The sequence below is a fragment of the Aethalodelphis obliquidens genome, unplaced genomic scaffold (assembly GCF_003676395.1).
Source record: "Aethalodelphis obliquidens isolate GAN/ISIS:26980383/991018 unplaced genomic scaffold, ASM367639v1 scaffold55, whole genome shotgun sequence".
NCBI lineage: Eukaryota > Metazoa > Chordata > Mammalia > Artiodactyla > Delphinidae > Aethalodelphis > Aethalodelphis obliquidens.
Window position 1 is genome coordinate 3164137 of NW_020837999.1, and position 19714 is coordinate 3183850.

Genomic DNA, 19714 nt, shown 5'->3' on the forward strand with positions numbered 1-19714 from the left:
ACAAGGAATGACCTTCAGCATCTTTGTTTAATAACATTACCTTCATAAGCTGCAATCCTTTAGTTTCACAGATACCAGTGGCAAGACTTGAATGCATTTTACCTGAATTTCTGCTTTATTTATTTCCCTGCTAACTTCGTTTCTAAAATCACCTTTGCTGAATGACAACTCAATCAATTCAATAACATGCAATTTTACACAGTAGAAACCTATTCCCAGATCCCCCTTCCTACTTGTAATTGTCGGCTACTCCCTTGAATAGCCTGTGTGTTTCAAAGCCAAGTTATTTTCATCTCCAGACCCCCGAGGTGGAATGACACTGTGAGATGGACACAGTCCTGACCCGAGGCTGAAGATGCTGTCCTCTTCCCATTCTTTATTCACATGCATCTCTCGTTCATCACAGCCTGAGCTGCCAGCTCATGTTCAATTTCCCGTCAGATCAGTTGTGTTAAGGAATCATCGGCTTGATTGGCTTCATTTTAGAAGCTTTCTGAGATGCTGGGATTTTTTACTTTGTTTCACATGCTTTTGGAATCTTGCCAAAGTAAATGAAGGTAAAATGAACATGTATATTTTGGCTTTATTTTCCAGGACCAGGTAAAGTGATGGACAGGATTGTATTACTGGAGGAATGAAGGAGGAGGTGGGCTGCACACATATTCTGTTGATCCACAGAATCTGTGGGTAATGAACTGGGAAAAAAAATCTGCTGATTGAAAATGTGAATCATTAATAGCTTTGAAATATACAGCTTCTTTTAGATTTCAATCTTCTGTGATTTGCTTAGAGTCCGTGCTGCAGTGGTCTGAGCCACAGGTCGAATTGTCAGTCACAATGAGCAGGGTTTGCTCATGGCCTCTGTTGTTTCAGAGATTATATTAAACGCTTAGAAAAGCTGCAGTAACTCTTCCAGGGCTCTGGAGTAGTCATCATGGTATAGTACTCCCTGGACTTTCATTGATTTAGAATTTGCATTTTCCATTATTTGCAAATGACCCTCTAGGTTCTAAATATATTATAATTTGTATTCTTATTGAAACATGAATTAAAATTGCACTAGCTGGATGGGATGCTGGGGCATAGCCGTGGATTACATTGCTGGTCTAACACTCTGCCCTCTGCCACTCAAAGAAAAAATGTTTTTCACTCATTGTATATACATATTATGAGGAAAATGATGTGATATAGTGGTTCTTTGTGAATTGGGGGGATTCATAAAGATATTGTAAAGAATTACTCATGAGTGTCAGGCTGTACTGTCGGTATATCTTATTGTCTTATTGTAATGAAACCGAGTATAGCAATGCTTTTCTCATCTGTGGATGACTTATCTGGACATTAAGAAATAATTTATTTTGTAATCAATAAGTAAAGAAAAAGCGCTGCTGAGAAGACAATATAGATGTTCCCACATCTATCCACACTAAAACTCATACTCTTAGCCCAAAGGTGATCTCCTCAAGCCCTCATCCAGAACTAACCTCTGCCCTTTTTGATTTAGATTCGACCTCAGGTGCAAAGAGTTGAAGTCATCATCCTAAGATGCTCATGGCATCTACCTGCTCATTGTGGCTCACAATGAGCCACAATGAGTTTATTTTAGTATTTTCTGCCTTCATGCCCATCTCTATGCCTGTTATCTCCTTCATATCTGGTAAACATGCAACATGCATACTCATGTGTTTAGGATATGTTACTGAAATGTATGACATTTAAATTTATATGATGGTATTTCGGTATATGTCTTTTCTTTTCTTTTTTACTGTTTCCACTCAGCATAATTTTTCAGGATTTATCCATGCTGGTGAGTGTGCATGTGGTTAATTCTTCCACTGCATTTTCTTCCAGAGCATATGTCCACCATGGTTTGCTTATAGTCCCAGTTACAGATGCCACTGTTGGCTCAGTGCATTGCTGCCACATACAATGCTATGAAGTCCATCTTTTTCTGTGCCCCTTTATGGTCCTGGGTGAGTGTTCCTGGGGTGATAGCCCTAGAGTCAGATTATAGGTTATAGGGTAATTGTACGTTTCATCTCACATATTACTGCCAACTTACTCCCCAGATGACTGTTCCATTTTCCTTTTCTGTAGGAGTGAACTAGACTTCCTATATCCCCACATTCTCATCCATGTAAATTAGCATATTTCTGGGTATTAATGGTGTAGAACATCTCTTCATATATTTATTAGTCGTTTGGATTTCCCCTTCTGGGAATTGTCTAGTCATGCCCTTGTCCATTTTACTATTGGGTTTCTTGTCTTTCTCATTAATTTGTTGGAATTCCATGTATATTTTAGACATTAATTTTTGTCAGTTTTAGTTGATGCAATTTTCTTCTGATACCTTTTGTTGAAGAGAAATTATTTTTTATATGACAAATATTTTATTTTGGAAGAATCTGAGATTACAGAAAAGTTGTAAAGATACTACAGACTGTTTCCATATCACCTTCTCCCCAATGTTAACATCTTACATAATTTGGCACACGTGTCAAAACCAAAAAATTAACATTGGCTTAATAATATTACCTAAATCACAGGTTTATTCAGATTTCACCATTTTTTTCCACTGATGTCCTTTTACTGTTCCAGGATCCTGCATTGCATTTAGTTGCCATGTCCTTAGTCTCTTTTGATCCATGCTAGTTTCTTAGTCTTTCCTTGTTTTTCATGACCTTCTCAGTATTGAGAAGTATTTTGTAGAATGTCTCTCAAATTGGGTTTGACTGCTGTATTCTTATGATTAGACTGTGCTTTATACATTTTTTGTAAGAAGACCACAGAGGTAAAATATGTTTCCTATCATATCAAGTCAAGGGATACATAATATCAACATGACTTATCACTGGTGATGTTAACTTAATCTTAAATACTTGGTTAAGGTGATATCAGGCACTTTTCTCCACTGTCAAGTTAAATTATTTTCCTCTCCATCCTCTATTCTTGGAAGTGAGTCACTAGGTTCAGCCCACAGGGGAGAGGAATCAAACTTTACCTTCTGGACAAGGGAGTATCTACATATACTATTTAGAATTCTATAAGGAAGAATAAATCCTTAATTTTAATGTTATCAAAATTGCCAAATTTTCACCATATGGCTTGTGCTTTTGAGGTCTTGTCTCCTATCCCAAAGGCCACAAAGATATTCTTTTATACTTTCTTCACACACACAGACACACACACAGACACACACACACACACACACACACACACACACACACACATACACACATACACCAATATAATATTCATCTTTAATCTTTAGGTTTTTAATCCATCCAGATTTTACCTTTATATAAGGTGTGAAGTAGGGTCTAAATTAAAATTTTATCCTTATTTTTTTTTTTAAACTTCCTTTCTTGAACTGATCCTTCCCCCACTGATTTATTATGTCAGCTGGCCATATATCCAATTTCCAACTGGGAACTCTTTCTGGGCTCTATTTTGTTCCATTGGTCTATTAGTCTGTTATTGTGCCAGTACATAATAGAGTTATACCATGGCATTATAGTATGCATTCATATCTGGTAGGGTAAATGTTGTGGGTTGAATAGTGGCCTCCACAAAGATTTGTCCACATCCAAATCCCTAGAACCTGTGAATGTCACTTTATTTGGAAAAAAAGTCATTACATATGTCATTAAATTAAGGTATTTGAAATGAAATTAGCCTGATTACCTGGCTAGGTCCTAAATCTCATGGCAAGAAACAGAAGAAGGAAAGACACAGACATACAGAAAAGAATGTTGATGTGAAGGCAAAGACAGATTGCACTGATACAGCTATAGGTCAAGAAAGCCAAGGACTGCCAGCAACCAACAGAAGCTAGAAGAGGCAAGGAACATATTCTACCTTAGAGTTCCCAGAGAGAATGTGGCTCTGACAACACATTGATTTTGGATTTCCAGCTTCCAAAACTGACAGAGAATATATTTCTGTTGTTTTAAGCCATCCAGTTTGTGCTATTTTGTTACTGCAGTCCTAGGAAACTAATGCAGTAACTGCTTCTGTTCCTTATTTTTTAAAATTGTCTTTTATTCATGGACATTTATTCTTCCATCCTCATTTTAGACAGTTTGATGAGATGTTAAAAAATCCTACTGAAATTTTTTTTGGTAATATCATTAAATTTATAAATTAATTTGGGGGGAGAATTTACATCCTTACAGTGTTAAATAATCTCATCCATGAGCATTGGGTTTTTCTCCATTAATCAGAGCTTATATGATTTAGTGGGCTTTAAGATTTTCTCCGTAAAATTCTTGTGTATTCTTTGTTATTTTCAAACCATGACAGTTTTGCGCTTCCCTTGCAATCTTCATGTCTTATTGCATTGGCCAAGACATTGAGGGCTATATAAAGCAGTTGCAGTAATAGTGAGCATCTTTGTCTTATTCTGGTGTAAAAGGGGATGCATTTAAAATGCACTGACTACATGTGAGGTTTCCTGGGGGTCTTTTATTTTATTTATTTATTTATTTACTTTTGGCTGTGTTGGGTCTTTGTTGCTGCATGAGTGCTTTCTCTAGTTGCAGTGAGGGGGGGTTACTCTTCGTTGCAGTACGCGGGTGTCTCATTGCGGTGGCTTCTCTTGTTGCAGAGCATGGGCTCTAGGCCTGCGGGCTTGGGCTTCAGTAGTTGTGATGCGTGGGCTCAGTAGTTGTGGCTCACAGGCTGTAGAGTGCAGGCTCAGTAGGTGTGGCGCCTGGGCTTAGTTGCTCCGCGGCATGTGGGGTCTTCCTGGACCAGGGCTCGAACCCACGTCCCCTTCATTGGCAGACGGACTCCCAACCACTGCACCACCAGAGAAGCCCCTCCCGTGGGTCTTTTAGTAGATCTTCTTCCTCCTTTATCTACTTAAGAAATTTCTTTTTCTATTCCTGATTCAAGGGGATGGGAAAATAGACTGCACATCTTGATAGGAGTAGAGGCAAAGTTACATTGCAAAGGCCATGGACATAGTAATGAGTGGAAAATTGTCACCATTTTTGTCCAGTGTGACTATTGTGATGATCTATCCACTACACTTCCACTGGATAAGTTATAAGCTGTATTTAGCATAGTAAATTTCTGGTTGGAAGACAGGTGGGGAGTCAGGGGCTACTTAGTCATGAGAAAAATATCCATGACTTAGAGATGGGTGTGGTGAAATGAAATTTTTAATTTTTTTAAATTGCAACAGGGGCAACATGGGGCAGACTACTGAAAAATACAGTAATGCTTTTTGTTGTTGTTGTTGTTGTTGTTGCTGTCTGTGGGATTCTCACTGTTGTGGCCTCTCCTGCACAGGCTCCAGACGTGCAGGCTCAGCGGCCATGGCTTATGGGCCCAGCCACTCCGCGGTATGTGGGATCTTCCCAGACCAGGGCACGAACCCGTGTCCCCTGCATTAGCAGGCAGACTCTCAACCACTGTGCCACTAGGGAAGCCCTACAGTAATGCTTTGTGAAGATTTTTTTCAAAGAGTAAATTCCCAATAGGTACAACCATCAACTTGAGCACCAATTCATCAGCAAATATTTACTAAGTCATTACCATAGGCCAAGCACTGTCATAGTGGCTGGAGGAGTACAAAGAATAAGACAGTTTGCCCTCAAAACACTTTCAGTTTATTAGGAAGATATAGCAGTCCCCCAAAGAGGGCCAATAATACAAGGTAAAATGTAAGAGACATCAGAAGAGAGGTCCAAAGAGATGGCAATAAAGCATTCAGCTCTTTAAAGAGATTAAAAAAACAGGAATATATCTTCAATAATATAATAAAAACCAGTGGAGAGGGAGATTCACTTTTCATAACTAGGCCACCAGAGTATTTAAATTCCAAAAGCAAGGGATGTTTATATTAAGATTTCTTCACAAATGACACCCTACTACATGAATTTTCTAGAGGTTTGAAAGAATTATTGTGACTTTGAAAATAGCTTCCCACAATCTGACTCTGTGAATTAAATGGAAGAGACATGAACAGGTTTCCACATCTGTATTGGAGTCTCTCCACTTACAAATCACTAATAACAAAACTAGCTCAAAGCATGTGTTGACACGAGAATTAGCTAGTAGAAACCATTGCAAAGCACTGTGGAAATCGTAAGTGCTGTGGAACTAGGTCAGTATGGACGTTGGCTTGCCTCCAGTTGCTCCTGAAAGAGAGAAGGAGTTCGATGACAGTTGAGTGACCATTTAACTGGCTATTCCGGTGACTGGCAGGATGCCTGGTGATACACGGAAGAAGAAAATTTACAGAAGACAAAAGTAGGAGCAGCAAAAGAGATCAGGGACCATGCTTCTCATCTGGGGCACTGCAGGCATTTTGAACAGGACAAGTCTTTGTTGTACAGGACTTCTGGTGTGTTGAGGATATTTGGCATCTCCTCTGGTTGAACATCACAGAGACAGAGAGCTAGGAACCCTTAGGAAATGATATTGCCAGGGGGTTTAGAGGGAGCAGAGTTTGAAGATGGAACTAATGAAGAAATGGAAAGATTTAATAAGAATGGCAGCAATATTTTAGTATTTGAGTGGATTTCAGTCAAGTTAATCCATTTTGCACAGGGCTTCCAGACTATTCTTTCTTTTTCTTTTTCTTTTTTTTGGGCCGTGCCATGCGGCTTGTGGGAATCTCAAATCCCTGATCAGGGATTGAACCCAGGGCCATGGCAGTGAAAGCCCGAAATCGTAACCACTAGGCCACCAGGGAACTCCCCCAGACTATTCTTAAAAATTTGCTTTCACTCTGTACGACAGACTCTAGGTCAACCCACCTCACTACAAATAACTCAATTTCATTTCTTTTTATGGCTGAGTAACATTCCATTGTATATATGTGCCACATCTTCTTTATCCATTCATGTGAGTCAGAAAGAGAAAAACAAATACCATATGCTAACACATATATATGGAATCTAAAAAAAAATAAATGGTTCTGATGAACCTAGGGTTAAAACAGGAATAAAGACACAGATGTAGAGAATGGACTTGAGGACAGAGAAGGGTAAGCTGGGATGAAGTAAGAGAGTAGCATTGACATATATACACTACCAAATGTAAAATAGATAGCTAGTGGGAAGCAGCTGCGTAGCACAGGGAGATCAGCTCGGTGCTTTGTGACCACCTAGAGGTGTGGGATAAGGAGGCTGGAAGGGAGACACAAGAGGGAGGGGATATGAGGATATAGGTATGCATATAGCTGATTCACTTTGTTATACAGCCAAAACTAACACAACACTGCAAAGCAGTTATACTCCAATAAAGATGTTAAAAAAAAATGTGCTTTCCTTGCATCATGGCTCTGCTCTGAAGCCTTCAATGACTCCCTATGGCTTATAAATGTAGACCACATTCCCAGGCTTGACATTTGCCTTCCCTTCAAAACTCAATTCCAACCCCCATCTTCCATTTTCTTACATGGACTTTTCCAGTTCTAGTTAATAGAGCCTAACAAAAGAAACTTGAATGATCCAGAATGATCAAGATGGGAAATGAATTAATGTTGAAGTCTTTTGTGGCTGAAGATTTTAATGAAGGGTTTCCAGTGGGGTTGACACCAAGGCTTATTCTTGTTGCTCTGATGTTGGTATTTGTTAACAATAGCATCCTCAGGTTGCATCCTCAGGACTTACCTTTCCCTTTGCAGTTTCCTAACTTTAAATCACCTCTCCGGTGTTGTTCTGATCACAGTCCTTCTATCAGAACCACAGACATTTGTCCTGTACCTGCGTCTTTACTTCTGTATGTTTCCCTGCCTCTTCCATCTGGTCTTCTTTGTACGGGCTGTCATTTCCAGGGGACTGAACCTCGGTAGTAGATGCTTGAATTAGATACAAGATCTATTGCTACCTGAAAAAATTGTCCATTTGAGGCTTCAGGATCAGAAATGAAGTGTTTTCTTTGTAAGCTAGCTGGTATGATTAAACTTCTCTTTAGCATTAAGATATCTGTAATATTGCACAGAAAAAGTATTGTATGAATCCAAATACTCTTAGGATTTCTAACTCATAAATTGAAACTTGACATTTCATTTATGATAGAAATCTGGGACTCATTCATCTCTGTCTCCTCTCCCTTATCTTCCTAACCAGTCCCATTTCCTGATGACCTAACCTCCTAAATAGTTTGGAAATGAAATCGAAACTCCTTTCAATCCTACTGACAGGTCCTTAGTTCAGATTCTTACCATCTCTCACTTGGCTTATTACAAATAATCACTAAATGGTCTCTGCTTCTAGACACCTCCTTCCCCCTACCCACCCCCACCCCACCCTGGGGAAAACCCTCTCACTTCTACCCAAATTCAACTTTTACCATGTTACTGCCCTGCCAGAACCTTTCAATATTTCCTCTTTTGTCCCAGGATAGTATTTAAAAGACTTTAGTCCTTTCATAGTCTAGTACCTGCTCACCTTCCCTGTCTCATTTCCTACCCCTCCTCCTTACCCTGTGCCCTCTAGTGGTGCCAAATGACCATAGTTACAAAAATCATACTGCATTTTTTCATGCCTATATGCTTTTTTTTTTTTTAAAAAAAATGCTGTTCTTTTGTTAATGACTACTCATCCTTCATGATGCATCTTTGGGGACTTCCCTGGTGGTCCAGTGGTTAAGACTCTGCGCTTCCACTTCAGGGGGCTTGGGTTCAATCCCTGGCTGGGGAACTAAGATCTCGCATGCTGCATGGTGTGGCAAAAAAACAAAAGGCATCTCTGGAGTCACCCTCTCCTGGCAGCCTTTCCTGATCTACCTGTCTGTGCTGCATGCCTCTTCTGTGTTCTCTGTAAGCTGCGTGTGCAATTCTCTCTCCTAGCACATATCACACTGCATTGAAGTGATCTGTCCAGATGCCTGTCTTCCTCTCTTGACTGGAGCTTGGAACCTAAAGTCTGTCTCTGATTCATCCCTACATCTGCAGCCCCCAGCACAGTGTGGCATAAAATTGATGTTCAGTAAATGTTTTCTGAAAGGTTGAATTCAAATTTGTAAACTTTCTGAGTAAGGCCGAAGAAAAGTGTGAAGTTGAGAAACATCTGGGAAGTTGAGGTGATACTGACCATTCAGACATTTTAGGCCAAAAGACACCAATTTTTATGATCTCTCAACAAAGGATTAGACCAGATGATTCCATTTGACCTCTGACCTCTCCCCTGCTAACCTGGTAGAATTAAAGGCAGGCCACTGAGTGAAACAGATCTAGGATACCGCTGAGGGCTGACTTAGCTTTGTCAGAAGAGGGTGGAGAGCAGTGCTTGTTATTGAAGGCTCCAGGGAATCAGTATTCTCTTGCCTTGGGGGTAGGTACTGCTGAGGGCTCTGTGTGTGTGTGTGTGTGTGTGTGTGTACCACACGTGGGCACATGGTGGTCATGACAACAAGCAGGATGTTTTGAAGAAGCCCCAGGGCGAACAGGGAGCCTTCTCAATCAGCCTGACTGTAAGGCACTTGAGACCTTGATGATGGAGGACTTTATTATTTCTAACAGCTAATATTTTATCGATCACCCACTGTGTGCCAGGCAATATTCGAAGTGCTTTATGTGCATTAACTCATTTAATCTTCACAACAAGCCCAGGAAGCAGGTACTCTCATTGTCTTCATTTTAGAGACGGGGAAACCAAGGCTCACAGATTTGAAGTGATATGTTCGAGATCAATCAGCTAAGAAATATCAAGGGCAGGAGCAATCCCAGGCAGCATGACTCAGGAGCCCAGGTCCAGGCTAACCTGCTTCAACTATTTTATCCTGCCCTTCATGTGCTGTCGTGGGCCAGAGCCAGTACTGCTCACTTCTGGGAGACCAGGTCTGCAGATGGTTGCTAGGAATGACAAGGGGGTATTGATCTTTGAGGAGATGCAGGGAGCCCCACCTGGTGGGCTTTTGGGGACCAGGGCAGCTGAGCTGCAGCCTGCGGGGAAGTCTCAACGGGAGCATATGCAGAGCTGTGATCTGTGGAGGAAGAGCTGTAATCACTGGCCAGATGATAGCCTCCCACTGCGCCCTCCAGTCCTGGTCAGAAGTCTGCAGGGGGCTGGTAGAGTGAACCCACCCTGTGAGCACCCTTGCAGTGGAACCTGCTAGGGCTGGAGATGGTAGTGGAGTAATTCATCCATAATTGGGGGGCTAAGTGCCCAGATCTGGGCTGGGAATCTACATACATTGACCCTAATTCTCAAACTGACCCTGCAAGGTGGATAAAACAGTCTCAGTAAGGTTAAATGATGTACCCAAGTTGCAGCATTAGTCTCTGAGCTGAGATCTGAATCCAGTTCTACTTGATTCCAAAGCCCATCTTTTTGACCCATATTCACTGCCTTTCTTATATAATGCCTGCATTCTTTTCTTTCATTCTCTTTTTCTATTCTTTTCTTTCCCTCTTCCTTTCTTTCTTTCTTCCTTCCTTTTTTTTCTCTCTTTCTTTCCTTCCTTCCTTCTTTCTTTCTCTCCCCCCCCCCCCCAACTCTCTTTCATTCCAGAACTTCCTCCTGGATCATGGAAGGAGAGTTGTGGCCTGTCTATGCAGCTGGAATATTTTCCCTGGATCTGGGGCAGTATCAGAACTGGGAGTCTCATGACATGCCCCATAAAAAACATTGTCAAATTCTTTTTTAATCCCTAGGTGTCTACAGTCAGAATTCACCTCAGTTTTTGTCTTTGTCCTTTTTTGACTTTTTCACATGCCTGGGAAGTCAGTGTATGAGCAAAAGCTGAGCGTGCAGAGCCCAGCACTCCCTGTGAGGCTAGATTCATGGGGGCAGCAGTGGGATGCACAGCCAGCTGGCTGGGGGCTGTTAGGCTCGACTGCATGGAATACTGAAGGCAAAGGGCACTCATAGCATATTGTTGAGTTGGAGAGTGATAACATCAATATTTTATGTGGATTATTCTGGAGTCAGGTGCATGGTGTGTTGGGTGGGGGAGAGACTGAGAGATAGCAGGTCCTGTAGGAATGGAGACGGTGGGATATGGGTCTGAAATTAGACAGTGGAGTGGGAATGGGAAGTCAGGGACAGATGGGGAGGCATTACGATGCTGCAAAGAAGGAGTAACAGCACTTGCTGGATTGTGGGGAGTGGTAGTGCCATGAGATGAGAATGAACTGGGGAAATCAGAAATGGGAGCTCATTGGGGAGAAAAAGATTAATTTTAAACAGTTTTAGCATTTTGGAGTTTTAAGAGTATTTTGAAAAGGCTCTGGTTGGAAATGCTTCCATTGCAGAGACCATCCTTGCCTTTCAGAGCCATTGTCATTTGGGAAATATGAATCTTTTACCCATCTCTTCAGGACTCCTGAAGACAGAGGTGAGACTTCTGCTTCTAGTGATCATGGCTGGATGAAGCCAGCCTCAGGATAATAAACCAGGTAATTATCTCCATCCTTCCTGTGACAGTAATGGTGTTGAGGCAGGCGAAAATTCATCAGAGGCGGCCTTGCAAGCCCCAGGGCCTGATTGTCAGAATCCGCCTCTGCAGCATTACACCAGGGTGGTGTAATGATGGCCGAGGGCCACATTATGCCTCCAGAGTAAAGAACTGTGGAGATGAAAAGGACAAAGACACCTACCATCCTAGCGTGGTACCAAGTCTGAGTGGATGGTCTGGGTCAGTAATTAGAAACACAGCACAATAAATATTGAAAGAAACTTCTGCAAACATTCTAGAGGACAATGAAATTAGAAATAACAAGCAGATGGGCTTTTATTCAAGGCAAATCATGCCAGATGGACGCAGTACCTTTTTTTTTTTAATGGATAAAAGTACAAAGTTGGTGGATGAAGGGAAAATGGCATGTTTGATGTCATTTGTTTGAAGATGGTTAAAGCGTTTGAGTCTTCCAAGAAGTCTGATTTGCAGAATTGGTTCAGAATGCCTGGAATAGAAGCACATACCTAACAAAAAAGTTGGATAAATGCTGCTAATTGGGCAATAGAAAGTACTGGAACACTGGGCTGGCAGGACTGCCTCAGGAGGGGTCTTCCAAGGGACCATTGAACTTTGGAGACTGAAGCGACCTTAAAGATTCTCAGTTCCAACCCTCTCATTTAAGGTTAAGGAAACTCAATCAAAAGGAGACCATGACTTCACAAAACCAGGGCTAGAACAAGGGTTACTTGACAATTAGTTCTGCAGTGTGAGTGCCAGGTCTCCTCTTTACCCAGCATCTCTCTTATCTAGGAAAGGCAATAAATGTGTTCAAATACAAATTCTGAAAGGATTCTATTAATACAGAGATGAAATAATGGGACCATGAGCAAACAAAGCCTGAGATATAGATCATGTCCCCTGAAGAGGGTGGGGCCTCAGATAAAGTGGAGATGGTGGTTGAGAGAAAACTGGGAAGCGTCATGCCAGGCCATGCTCCCAAGGTCCCTGCATGGTGTTCAAGCCACTTTCAGTGATATTAACTCATCATTGCTATGAAGCAAATATTACCCATTTTGCAGGTGAGAAAATGACAGAACTCTAGGAGGTTTGGTGACTTTTCCAACTCAGGTCCAACAGCAAGCATGGAATCGAGCTAGGATGAAAGCTCATGTCCTCTGATTCTGGTCAGGCTCTTTCTCACCCACATTTTGCCTTTGGTAAAATTCTGATGGAGGCCCAGACCTGCCCGCCCTATTATCTCTCCAGAAAACTCCCTTCTTCCTCTTCTGGGCCCTTTCTGAACTCATCTTCGTGCCCTTATACAGCTCCCCAGATGCCTGCCCTTCCTGACTTCACTGCATTCTCCCCATTCTTCATCAAAACATATCAGTCTCCTTTCCCATTTCTGCTGAGCTTTGCGCTAAGCCTTCTGTCACCCTAAAAACTAATTTCCCCCATTGCCTTTACAGGTGGTGGTTTCACCCCCCCCCCCCCCAGCATGCTTCCTCATTTAAAAACCAAAACACATCAATGACACCTAGAATATTGTGACCTACAGGGAAGGAGCACCGTCGAGCCAATGCCTAAGAATAAGTAGACACTCTGTATTTATGAAGAGGATCGTGGGCTGGGAACTTTCCTCAAGACCCCTCTCAATAGTTCTTCCTTTCTTATGCAGAGTAATTTATTCCTCCCAAACCCGTATCTGAGCACCCCGGCTCTAACCATTCAACAGAGGACCCTGTGGTTATCAGGATCAGTCTTTTGAGTGGGTGGCAGGTTGAATAGGGAGGGAATGTTAATAAGTAATTTTGTTCCTTTCACACATAATGTTCTCCCTGTCAGAGTGTGGAAGAGTTTTTGCAACAGGTAGTTTTTTGTTTGTTTGTTTGTTTGTTTTTCAAGAAGAGTCATTGTGATAAAGGGGGAAAAAAAAGGAAGCCTAGCGGCTTCCCTGGTGGCGCAGTGGTTGAGAATCTGCCTGCCAATGCAGGGGACACGGGTTCGAGGCCTGATCTGGGAAGATCCCACATGCCGCGGAGCAACTAAGCCCGTGCGCCACAACTACTGAGCCTGCGCGTCTGGAGCCTGTGCTCCGCAACAAGAGAGGCTACTATAGTGAGAAGCCCACGCACCCCAATGACGGGTGGCCCCCGCTTTCCGCAACTAGAGAAAGCCCTCGCACAGAAACGAAGACCCCACACAGCCAAAAATAAATTAATTAATTAATTTTTAGAAAAATGGAAGCCTATATGCATTTCCTTCTACTGCTAAAAAATAGCTCCTTGGCCTTCATTGGTCCAGACTTTCAGCTCTGGGTGACCCATGGAGCAACACGGTTAAATACAATTCTTGAACTTATTTTTTATCTTTTTGGTAAAAATGCTCAATTCATGCTTACTAGGAAGCACCCTATTTACCATCTGCTGTGAATCGAATATTTTTGTCTCCTCGATATCCATAGGTTGAAATCCTAATCCCCAAGGTGATGGTATTTGGAGGCGGGGCCTTAGGGGGGTGATTAGGTCATGGAGGTGGAGCCCTCATGAATGGGATTAGTGCTCCTTTACAAGAGACCCCAGAGTGATCCCTCATCTCTCTGCCACATGGGGACACAGCCAAAAGACAGCCGTCTATGAACCAGAAAGTGGGCCCTCACCAGGTACTGAATCTGTTGGCAACTTAATCTTGGACTGCCCAGCTTTCAGAACTGTGAGAAATAAATTTCTGTTGTTTACAAGCTGCCCCGTCTATGGTATTTTCTTATGGCAGTCTGAACGGACTTAAGCACCATCTGATGGCTATAGTATTACTTTTTCGTTTACTTATCTTGCATGTGGGGTGGCACAGCAGTAAAGAAATGTGCTTTTTCCCCCTCTTCATGGAATGTGAGCTATTGGAAAGAGCTGGGTATTACCAGGCCTGTATTTTTTTCCCACTTCTGCCACAAGGGAGGCTTGGTCATGTGTCTTAACCTGTCTGTGCTGCAGCCAGTCCTGGGTCTGTTGAATTCAGAACACTGTGACCTCCCTGAAGGTAGGAAATATAGCTTGTGTATTTTTATAGTGCTTGACATAACATGGACAAATTTAGTAAACATTTGGGAATCATACCTTTAAATGTTGCTGAAACACATTGTCACACACATCCATCACTAGCAAATATCACTCAATACAGTGCCAAATACATGCCTTTCATTACTTAATCTAATCATCACAATTCTGCAACATAGCTATTATCACTATTTTGCAGATAAGAAACCTGAAGCATAGAGAGATTAAGTGATTAACCTCTTTGCTAGCTGGTAGCAAAGTCAGGATTTGAACTCAGGTCCATCTACCTTTGTTCTACTAATCTGTATTCAGGACCTATGCTCCACATTTAATAACAATACAATTGCAAAGGGCTTTTGAGGTTTTACATGTAACAGTCAAGATGCTTCTTTGCTCTAAGACACAGTAAGAAGAAGCCACAGATTTTGAAAAGGAAGATCCAATGGGCACTAATTGGCAAGGGGAAAAAACCTTGTCCTTGAATGTTTTTCTCCAGAACTATCCCTCTGGGGCTCCTCTCTCCCCCAGTACTCGACTTGATTTACCTTGGCTGGTGGGCTGTTTGCCTCACTCCTGGGTTCAGATGCTCCCTTTCTTCCACTCAGCTAGAGACTTCAGTGAAATTATTGAGCCCTTTCACCTGCCACACATTGTATTGGCCCTGAGTATACCCTGTGAACAAGATGTGGCTTTTCTGTTTCTTCTAGGAGCTTACAGTGTAGCTGGGGTGATGGAGAAGTAAACAGGCAGTTTCTATGAGGAGGTAATTATAGGGAGCTGCACAAGTACACGGGGTCACATAACTTAGCCTTGGGAGCTGGGGAACGCAGGCTGCAGGAAGTGGCCTCTGTGTAAGGACCACAGGATGAGTAGTAGGCTAGCCTGGGGTAGGGCAGAGGTAACAACCTAAATAAAGCCCCGGAGGCTACAGAGAGCATTTTACATTTAGAGACTAAATTTTGCATTATTTTCTTTTGATCCATAGCTGCAATATTTTAGGAAAAAATTCATCCCCCTCCCTCCACCATACCCCAGTTTCATTCAGTAAGCCCACTGTACTTACTCTCTGGCTCCAAAATCAGACGAGCCATCTCCTCCCCCAACCCACTGTGGTGGTGTTTGCTGGGCTCCAGGCCTCTCAGGACTCCTGTATGAGGTCATTTTAGTAACTGAAGGGCTCTGTGCCACACCTGCTTCATATAAAAGTCAGCCTCAAAACAAGTAATATTACATTTGAGAGCTGTCAGTGTCTTTATCTGGCATATTTTTTTACTCAGTGACAAGTATGTGCTTAGAAGTAGTCTATAATACTCGGTTTACATGGTTTTTTCGGTGTATAAGATGCATAAGGAACATCCCAAGTGGCTTTTACTCAGTTATCATGTTTCCTCTTAGTCTTCCCATGGCTAATAGTAAGCAAATCCTGTATAATTTTTTCTCTTAAATCTTTCATTGCAATCCCTAGTTGGAAGTTTGTCTTTCCTTCTTTTTTTCAGTACTTCTTTGATAGGTTTGATTAATGTCTTTAGAAAAAGAAAAGATTCGTTTTTCTTACCCCATAATTAGTATTACTGCAGGGGGAGCCAGAAGCCGGAGCCAGTGGAAGAAAGCCTGGGATGGTGGCTTCATCCTGTGTGTGACCCTCACCACCACCAGGACCCGGCAACAATGCGGCAGCCTCGCTTGTCCTCTTACTATCTTTGCAGCTAAAGATAGAAATCCTTCTACTTTCTCATATGCTGGGAAAGGTCTCTCCAAACAGCCTGCCTGTTGTCCCCAAAGCAAATCTACTCACAATGTGAACTATTGCATGCACAGCTTTTTCTGGTTTCCTTTTTCTTTTTCCTCCCCCCCAGGTTTTGCAAAGTAACTCTGAAACCAACTTCTGCAGTGGAATGAATCTGCCCAAGGGCTATTTTTCACCCTGAATAACAATAACTCCCCTAACAGCAGAAGTTTCTTTTTGCAGAGCTATATTATTGTTATTTGGGACTGATGGACTGTCAGTCTTCTCTGCGGGAAACAGAAATGCTAATCGAGCCTTCAGCAATGATGGGACCGAGGACTCAAACTTCTCCACTTCACTCAGACCCACGTGGACAACGGCTTTGCTGAGTCTTGTTTTTGTAGGTCCTTCTGGAGACGTGGCCTGTAAGAAACTCTAGCAATCTAGCGAATGTTGTTCTAACCGAGCTCACTGTAGTACATTTTTCACCAAATTACATTAGCATATAAAACTTGGATTATTGATTTCTTCTTTGTTTGTTGTGGTTTCTGGGCAAAGGTCCAGTTTATAGAAACAAAGAGAACATACACACACTTGGATTGAGAGTTAGTTGTCTGTTTATTTGTTCTTTGTTTTAGAGACCGGGGACATGATCCAGAGAGGTGGTATGACTTTGTATTCTGATTTTCTCTACCTAACACCTTCATTAGGCTGCCTTCAAACCTTCCGTGGCACAAGCTTTACATTTTGAATCCAACCTGGAGAGGGAGGAACAGGCAGGGAGCCATTTGCCAGGGACAACAGAGTACCTGCCCTTTGCTAAGCACCTACTGGGTATCAAGCAATGATGGCCCCGTACTTACAATATCTCCTCCGGGAGATACTGTAATATCCCCATTTTACAGATAAGGAAATTCAAGCTTAGTGAGGTTAAGTGACTTATTTCAGGTCACCTAGAAGCAAGTGCAAGATTAGTGGCTATTTACTTTAGAAAACAGTCTGGCAGTTCCTCAAAAGGTTAAACATAAAGTTACCATATGACTCAGCGATTCCATTCTTAAGTATGCACCTAAGAGAAGTGAAAATGTTATGTCCACACAAAAACTTGTATAACAATGTTCATAGCAGCATTATTCATAATAGCCAGAAAATAGAAACAACCCAAATAGCCATCGGCTAATGAATGGGTAAATAAAATGTGGTCCATCCGTATAATGGAATCTATTTGGCCGTAAAGAGAAATGAAGTATTGATACATGCTGAGCCTGGATGAACCTTGAAAACATTATGTTAAGTAAAATAAGTCAGTCACAAAGGAACACATATTGTGTAATTCTGTTTATACAAAATGTCCTGAATGTAGAGAAAATAGATTTGTGGTTGCCAGGGGCTGTGGGGAGAGAGCTTGGGGGAAATGGAGAGTGACTGATGATGGTCCCAGAGTTTCATTTTTGGGTGATGAAAAAATCCCCTGGAATTGATTCTGCTTGTTTCTAAATTCTAAACTGGCTTTAAAATTGATTGTGATGATGGTTGTACAACTCTGTGAATATACTAAAAACCATTGAATTGTACACTTTAAATGGGTGAATGGATGTGAATAACATCTAAATAAAGTTAAAAAAATTCGTGACTACTGCCCGCTGTGCTTATAGGGAGAGGCAATACCACTCAGATTGGGGAGTAACCCGAGATGTTTCTAATGACAGAGACCCAGGTACCAAATAACAAGCAGCAGCAGCATGTAGCTTTTAAAGTATTTACTAAATGCCTGGCACTGTGCTAAGCACCTTACATACGTTATCTAATTTCATCCTCAAATGAACCCCATGAGCTTTGTGTTGCTTTTATTCTCATTATGTAGGAGGAAATTGAGGCTTAGAGAGGCTTAGTAATTTTCTCAAGGTCACATATCTATTAAGTACTAAGGATGCCTCTACTGAATAAAGACCTTGGAAACAACTGTGTTGATTTGTCTAAGTCCCAGTATTGTATAGCAGTGGCCAAGAGAAAAGGATCAGCAGCTAGATGGCCTGGCTATGACTCAGCATCTGCTTCCTGGGTCCTGTGTACATGTGAGCAAGGTGCTTAAACTCTGTATCCCAGTTTTTCCTCTGTATAATGGGATAGTAAAAGTACTAAACACATAAGGTTGGAGGATAAATGATATAATATGTAGGAGGCATCTAGGACTGGGCCTGGCACATAGTAAGTGCTCAATACGGGTGAACTATTATTATATATAGTCTCCATTGGGGGATGGGAGGACGGGAATGAACAAGTCACAGCTTGTGGCTCAGCTCCAGGCTAGTGGGGAAGGCAGATGTGGACATAACTGAAGTTGGGGAGAGTGGTGAGAGCAGGCAGGAGGCACAGAGGCAGAGTGACTAATGAGGCACGAGGGCCACTGTCGCCTGTGGTCCTAGATCTTTCCTCTTCTTGGCTCTGGTATGAGTGTTAACAGCAGCACAATTTTCCTCCCTTTCCCTCAAGGTTCCAGGCACATGTAAGAGTTATGAAATCTGGTGGGGGAGTTTCATGATTGCGTTTTTCCTGACAGCTTGTTTAAAAAAAAGGGTAGAGCAGAGAGAGTAGAAAAGGTCTTTTATTGGGGCTTCCTGAATATTTACCATTAGGTAGATCCTTAGGCTAATATAATAGAACCTTGATCAGGAGAGGAAGAGTCACAAAAGGAGAGTGCGTGAGGTGTGTTCATCCTCGATGTGGGTGTTTCCTCATATTCCAATTACGTGAACCTTAGGAATATGTTGGAGGTTAGCTATTTATTGATGAGCATGAACTGTAAGATTTATAAGTAAATGAGTCTATGTATATGTTATGTATACAAGTTGAGAGGGAGAGAATGAGAGAGAGGGAGAAGGAATTCAAAACAGGAAACTAGGTTTCCAAGTATGAAGGGGTAGAAGGGAGAACCAGGTAAACGGAGAAACTGTTTGATGCACATGCTCCTGTTTTAGTTCCCAGCAGTGCACCCGTCCGGTGCATAGTAGGCATCCAAAAAATATTTGTTCAATCTGAATAAATAGATGGTTTATAGTCTAGTTCATACATTGAGGACCTCTATGACCTTCAGATTCCAAATTTAAGTTTACTCTCTGAGAAGTTATTCCGAAAATCAAGTGATAAGTGAGATCACCTTTGTCAGGCATTCCCTCGGAGCAGTCACCCATCCTGGCGAAGATCGCCCCAGAGGACTTGGAGGGTGATCTGCTAGCGCACCCTGGCTGTACCTTAGCATCACCTGGGGAGATTTTGAAACATGTGCCTGCCAGGCTGGGCCTCAGCCCAGACCAATCAAATCAGAATCCCTGGGGGCGGAGCCTGGGCACTGGCAATTATCTTTTCAAATCCTCCCCAGCTGATTTTTATAGGATTCAGGGGTGATAAGCACCGGACAAGGGTGTCTGTAGATAAGAGGGCTGGTGGTATCTGCCCAAAATCTTGGCATGTAGTTGGCCAGAGGTGAACCACAAGTCTTGCCTGAAGGAGTGTGGAAGTGTCAGTCACCCTTTACGTTTCCAGGGTCATTTTCCAGGAGACCTCTCTGAACTTGAAA